The sequence below is a fragment of the Schistocerca cancellata genome, chromosome 3, assembly GCF_023864275.1.
Source record: "Schistocerca cancellata isolate TAMUIC-IGC-003103 chromosome 3, iqSchCanc2.1, whole genome shotgun sequence".
NCBI classification, from domain to species: Eukaryota; Metazoa; Arthropoda; class Insecta; order Orthoptera; family Acrididae; genus Schistocerca; species Schistocerca cancellata.
The window spans coordinates 843915442-843923206 of record NC_064628.1 but is presented as its reverse complement, the minus strand read 5'-3'; positions in this window follow the sequence as shown (position 1 = coordinate 843923206).

The window sequence follows — 7765 nt, the reverse complement described above, 5'->3', positions numbered from 1 at the left end:
TGAGTGAGTTTGCGAGTATCAAATTATATGACATAGATGACCGCATCTTTTGATTGCATGGACTTAGAAGCTTACATGTACGACACCACCAAGTGACTGTAGGTTGTGGTACGTGACATAAATTTCAAACTATCTCTGCCTGTTCCTGAGAAACAGGGCTCTTAACAGGCGGACGGAAAGACTGGCAGTCTGATAATTGACAAATTAAAATTTTCAGATTTTCTCCTTTAGTTGTACTCTGATACCTAGTTTCTTGTTGAATTTCATGATTCTATGTCAGCTGGAAGGACTCTGTGGGTTTTGATGAGTGAGTTTGCGAGTGTCAAAGTGTATAACATGAAAAGCCGTATCCTTTTATTACACTAACAGAAGCTTCACTGCATTACATCGACAAGCGACCGAATACCTTAATCATCAGTTTCAACTTAATACGTCTACCCGTTCCTGAGGAAAATGGTTTTGAACTGTCAGATGGACAGACAGACGGACAACAAAGTGATCCTATACGGGATCCGTTTTTACCGATTGAGGTATGGAACCTTAACAAGCCACCATTTTTTTCCCTGCAACCTCTTTAGACATATCAGAACTAAAACCTGCTTGTCTTTGAATACACGCATAGTAGACTTTTTTCTGTACCTTCCTTCGTTTCGACTAGCTGTGGACCAATTGCATCTTTCCTTAACATTTTATTTGTAGTATCCCCGTCGCCACTGTAGAGTCTTGTAATGCAAGAAAGCAAGGGTGAGGATGTTGTTGTGGGCGGCTGGTATCCTGTTTCTACAACACAAATGCCTATGTGGATTAATACAGTTCTTTATTTACATCAACATTTACTTAACAAGAAAAGAGTCCGTGTTCTGTCGTACAAGCTCATCAGTAATAGTCCTCTTGCAGACAATATCGGTATCTTGCTGTTTCAAACTTACGTTTCAGTGCCAATCCCACTATCTTCACTAATCTGGTCGCTATGTACTGTCGTAACCTGCGACGTGATCGGAGTGCGCTCTGCAATAAACTGACAGATGCCAAACTGGAAGTGTGAGTCAGTGAGGTCCTCCAGTCAGCTGCAGTGACCTAAACGTACTGCCGAGAGGACGTTGGCTGCGTGTTGCTTGCCGATGTGTCTCTGGCCTCCCTCATGATAGGCGCACTTGATCTGGCGCGTACTTATCGATCTTCCTGCTTCATCTTTACCAACTGGTTTGCTGGCAACAGCTTATGCCAGTAATCACGCTTTCGCATTCACTGCATCTCCTTTCTTTCTTGAGCCCATTATCTGTGAGTGTTCCAGTTTTGGGTTTTATTGGAAAAGCAGGTGTGTTCTAAGTTTCAACTTCAAAAGGTCGCGTTCCTGGGTGTCTTCATTTGTGTCTCCACTTCTTAAAGAATTTGTCTAACAGTCAGTCCGTATACTATACTTTGATCACATAATAGATAAAAATTGACATGGCTAGTCTGTTTCGGCTCTATTATGACGTGTACTCGTAGAGAGCAAGCTTCCTTTTTAGCATTGTGTTTACGTTTACATCCACAGGCATACTTTTCAAGCCAAAGTGAAATGTATCGCAGATGGTTCTTCTCCTTGTATCGCGTGTTACAGTTTCTTCCCGCTCCATTCAAGTATTGGGTGTTGATAGAGTGACTGCTTCATGGTCTCTGTGTATGCTATAATTACGAGGGACGTTCAGTAAGTAATGCAACACTTTTTATTTCGGCGAATTTCGGTTTCAAAAATGCGGAACCTGTTGTGGGACATGGTGGGATACTCCCGCTTCAGCCCACGTAGTTTAATGAAGTTCTGATAGGTGGTGGCGCTATACATAGGCTTCAAACTGGTGTCTGTAACGGAGGTGCGTTCGAAGAAAAGAGCTGCCTGAGTTTCTTTTGGCGGAGAACCAGAGCATTGCTTGTATTCATAGGCTGTTGCAGACTGTGTGTGGAGACCTGGCAGTGGACAAAAGCACGATGAGTAGTTGTGCGAGGCGTCAGTCACTATCGCAACAAGGTCGCGCAAACCCTGTCGATCTCCCGCTTGCCAGCCAGCCGCACACAGCTGCGACTCCTGCGGTGTTGGAACGAGCGTGCTCTCACATTCAAGGCGATCGACCAACTTCAAATCAACGAACTTCTTGTTCCTGATACATAAAAGAAGATTTGACTTCGGTAATCTCCTAGGCACAAGAGCGTCTTTCCTAAGCTTTCTTGATATCTTCCCAGTTTATGACTGCCTCTCTGAATGCTTTTGTTCAGTGTTAAACTTTTCTGCCTTTCATTTTATATTCCTACGGAGGGTGCAGTATTCTCATCCATAAAACCCACAATATTACCTAAGTACGGGTCAGAAATGGGACCCGCCATCTCCGCTTTACGAAGCAGCCTCTACCCCGTGGACACGGAGACCTGGAAATTGACCGCTTTTGACGTTTCGCCCACAAATGTAGTCTATATTTTCAGTATACTCACAGCAGCTTCCCCAGAAAGCGAGGGTCACAATTGTAATTCACTGGTTTGGTATTCGAGAAGATGACGGTTCAACTTCCCTACCCTGAAAAGGATGCGACCGGTTTTCGTCCCACTCCTTGTCCAATCCGAGTTTGGGTTCTATCTTTAATCATTTCGTCACCTACCGGACGTCAAGTCCTGATGTTCCTTGTGGCAGCTTCCCAACCACGCATTACGTCATCCTATTATAATTTCCAGGAGGCAAACTAAAGTAGAAATTTGCTCTATTCTGAATCGTTTCCGAATCACGAGATAAATATAAAAAGCAAACAACTAAACAATATATATTTAGAAACGTTTGTGCTGGTAGCATTTCGGACACGTGCCGGTATAATTAATCGTCTTCCTAACTCGTCATATAAATAATAGCGCGAGCTGACATAGTATATTTAAAAAATCATAAGACGCCGTCGCCGTATAACTGGAATCACAGTGACCGCGAAACACCACGTGATCTTTCAGCGAGCTGGCGTTGTGGTTCCCACACCGTACTCTCATTCGAAAGAAGCGTGTTTCAAATTCGCGAACGATCATCTAGATTTAGGCTTCCTACGATTTTATAAAATCAATAAAGGCGAACTTAAGTGTAGTCCATTTGAAATGGGCTTGGTGGATTTCCTTCTTTCTTTCTCCTCAAAAAGTGCATGTGCTTAGCCTCTAATGACATCATTGTCGACGGAATGTCAAACCGTAAACTATCTCCCTTCTTTCTTTAGAATAGGATGGCTTGAAAACGACGGCCAGCGAATCGTTTGTGCCAACTCTGTAGCGTACATTTTATGATTAATACCTTAGCGAAAAGAGTTTATGGAACCAGTTTTCGGGCTAATGCATAACATTATTTTCAATTAAACAAGCAGTTATAGCACATTTCCCTGTCCGCCTCAAGAATAAATTAGACCAACTAATTAGAAAGAAAGAGATACAAATACAGCTCGAAGTGCATATTGCCTAGATACAGCACTGATCTGCAATGATGGGAACGACCGAATGAAAATAATCCCTTGTCGGAAAATAGTTATAGTTTTAATTGTCAGTCGAATTATTCATTCGTTATTTTAAGCGAAACAATCGTATGGGAGCCCCTGAATGAAAACAATCGTTTCAGTTGGCTATAATTTCATGTATCGACTGGATTATTATTTTTTCCAAGTGAAACCAGTCTGTGTGAGCAACAGAATGAAAGCAGTCGATACAGTCCGTTGTAATTTTGCGTGTTGCCTCAATTATTCATCCTTTTTTTTCTCAAGTGAAACGACTTTTTCTTTCTATCGGCTGAACGATACATTCGTTCTTACAACTGAAGCCACTCTTTAGTGTTTTAGGTAACTGAGCTATTCATTCAATCTTCTGAGTGAAACTAATCGGTAGCACTTTCATTAGATGAACTAAAGCAGTGGCATACAACTGGGGTACACATAACCCCACCCCCTCGGGTACCTCTGAGATGTACGCCAAAGTTAAAATAAGCGTTATAGATATTTATTTAGTGATAACTGGATAGACCAATTTTTCTTTTCATCATTTAAAACTGGTTAAGATACTGCTGCAGATGATGCAATTAACATGTAACTTATTAGGCTTATGTATCATTTTGGGTTCAAAGTTGAGCACTAAAGTTGCCAGTTCTGAAAAACATTGGCAAATTTTAGCGACAGTTTACTTTCCGTTTCACTGAAAAGGCGTGATGACATCTATTAATTAAAAATCGTTTGAATCGAGCACATAAACACTCATTCAGCTATTTATTTACGTGAAAACTAAATATATTGTGCAGAGAATTGCCGGCTACGTACGAGCAAATCATACCAATGCACACAAAAATGTTTACATTTTGCAGTCTTTAAAAAGTACCAGGTATAGTGTTGTTTCACGGTCTTGGACACTCATACATTGCGACTTCAGTTTCACAGTTAAAGTCTTATTTCCAGCCATCGCTGTGAACGGTCTGTAACCCCATTCTCACCCCCACCCCTATGGCCCCCTGGGAGCGACAACTGAAGCCACCTCATCCCCGGCGCATTCACTTCTGAGCGGAAGCATTCGATTGTTTGGCGTTGTTAAAATCATTATTGTTTACTGCATTTTGATAGCGCATCTCGACACTGTTATTGTCGTTTCGATTTTTACATTTTACAAGCACTTAATGCCAATAAGTAGCAGCTTTTTGTCCATGTTTGTGGATAGGCGTTTTTAAGATAAATTCACTGCGACGTACAGTACCTGCAAGGATGATTCATATTGTTAAACTATGTGAGTTAAAGAAATTCAAAGAAAATTAACGAATAATCAATATTCCTCGTGAAGAAGTCCTTGACACAAATGGTAGTAAGCTATAAGCTTAAAAAGCAAGTGATTAAATAACCAAACAATAAAAAATATATCTTACACGTTTCTGTTCACGTCATCCCAGTATTTAGCGAAGAACAACTATCGGTGATGTGTGCAAACTGGCGGGAAGTGAGAAATAGAGCTTCAATAAATTTAAGTAAAAAAGTGATAGTCCATTTATTTCAACGTAAATTTATAATATGGGAACAGTTACTAACCTTTCACAACCAACCAAAAATCCGTATTTAATGCCAGAAGTATGAAAAGTTGGTATTTAAGTAAATAAATACACAAATCTTGAAAATGCTTAATTTTTAGGAATAAACTTTTTAGTTTAATTTTATCCATATTTTGCAGCTGTGAGCGTTATTATATTCAACACAGAAAGTACGAATGAAAACACCTTCAGAAAGATGTTTTCCTGTTTTGTTAAATTACACGAGCATTTTGGATTCATAAGGAGCGAATGTAAAATGTATTAGACTATATCCACCTAAAGATGGACCGACAGGGAGCGAAGTTCATCGCGTAATTTAATAAGACAAAAAAATTGTGACTGACGGCGTTCTTATTCAAATTTCCTGTATATACTTTTCATTTATCTCTCTCTGAAATAAGATACCGTACATCATTTGTCTCTAAAAAAGTTTGCAACTCTACTCAAGGTTCATACACAACAAAAAGGCTGAAAGATTATGTAAGTGAAATCACTCATAAATGGAGATTGAGCGAAAAAACATTCATATATCCGACGTAGCTGCAGATACTAGTGTCATTCGGTTGTTTCATTCGACTGACAAAACTGACTGACCGGCAAAAAATAATCGACTGGCCAATCAATTGTTAAAAAACCAATTGATTGTCCCATCATCACTGATCAGATAGTGTTGAAACTCAGATTCAAACTGACTTTATGAGCTAAAAACAAACACAGCAACAACTCTCTATAACGCGACATCGGTCCATTCGTGTCGTCATTATGTGATAGAAATGTTGCGTGAAAACGGTCCACTCTGGTCAAAGTCCGTATCCACAGCCAGAGGTGGTCCACGATACGAGCAGTTCTAATCGATGCGACGTCAAGCAAACGGTACCGAGTTAACGGTAAAGAGCGGTCACACACTCTAGTTGGCGCAGAACTGAACAAGCGCTGCATACACTAATGACAGCGCCCGACGACGGCGCTGCCGTTTCATACCACGCTGTCCGACATGGGAATCTCCGCTCTACACATGGCTGGATAGTTAGTGATTGGTCCGTTGCAGTTGTAACACCTAACAGTGACCATTCAAGTCCTCAGAAACCCATCCCTTGTCGGATAGGACGATTTTCCATTGATTTTTTCCTGGCGGAATCGAGACCACTAAAGCTACCAATAGTTCAAACGTTTTCGTATACTTAGCTGAACAGCGTCCAATATACTAAAAAGAGACGTCGTAAATAGATATCAAAGCAGTTCCTTCAAAAATAACATATTATGCTACTAGGAACAGTCAAATGAAAACAACATAGAGGAAAACAATGAGTATACAGGTTATTATTTCAAACGTAATCGAATCACCACACGTGTTAATACACTTATCCCACTGCGAGACAAGCCCGTCAGTGCCTCCATGGAAAAATGTTTGCGGTTGCCTACAAAACCGTGATCGTAACCAGGTGTGCCCCTCTTCGCCCGAAGAAAATCAATGGCCTCGAATTTAATTCTTCATTGCTCCAAAAATATGGAAATCATATGGGGAGAGATCGGGTCTGTGTCGAGCATATGTAAGGGCTTTCCAGCAAGACTTCTGCAGCGTACTCGAAACTTGACCGCAAGTTGCCAAGGTTGTTTCGGTTACTTTCGAAAATTTCGCTATGAAGCTCTCATACATCGCCTACACAGCGCCGATCTCTCCCCAAGCGATTTCAATATTTTTGGAGCCAATAGAAAGTCGTTCGTGGCCTAGATTTGCTTCGGACGAAGAGGTGTACGCCTGGGTACAATGAAACCGCAAAAATTTTCCCATGGAGGGACTGACCGTCTTGTTTTACAGTGAGATAAATTTATTAACAATTATGCCGATTATTTTTGAAATAACAAACAGCTTGCGAACTGTTTTCCATATTTCTCATTTTCATTTGACTGCCTATTATAGGTTGACTCTTTAAGATACAAAAGTCTATGAGGTCTGAAATCTTAACACATAATACTGCTTTCATATCAGTGCAGTTATAAAAATCAGTAACTGTATGAAACGTATACAAGTTAACTGAACAAGATGATGAACGTAACCAGGTATTGTGGACGTATAATGTCAAGTCCAAGCAGGCGCGAGTTAAGGCTTCGGTGCTGAGGTAAAGGTCACAGTTTGTTACTGTTAGAATTTGTGGTCATTCCCCCTTTTAACGTGCTGAAAATAACAATAAACAATATAAATTACTCTAATGTAATAATAATAATAATAATAATAATAATAATAATAATAATAATTTATTTACACTAGTGGATAGTACATCGGTAAAGAACAACTTCCAAGAAACTCCACTTTACACGAGGGTCGTTCAGTAAGTAATGCCCCACATTTTTTTCTCAGAACATATTTATTGTAAAGTGTAGAATTTGGTGGCAATATACACCAACATGTCTTGTCCATGTTCTATTTTTCTACGTGGTCTCCATCACGTTCTATGGCCGTACAGCAGCGTTGTGGAAGACCACGTATTCCCTGCTGCTAAAAGTCCTGTAAGTGTAGCTATGTTTTCACTGCATGTCTCACACTCACGTCATCTTCAAAGTGTGTTCCCCGTAGAGACTCATTAAGCGGGCGAAAGAGATGGAAGTCCGAGAGTGCCAGGTCTGGACTGTAGGGCGAATGAGGCAATGATGTCAAACCCAATTTGGCGATGTGTTCCTGGGTTCTCAGACTTGTGTGAGGGCGTGCATTGC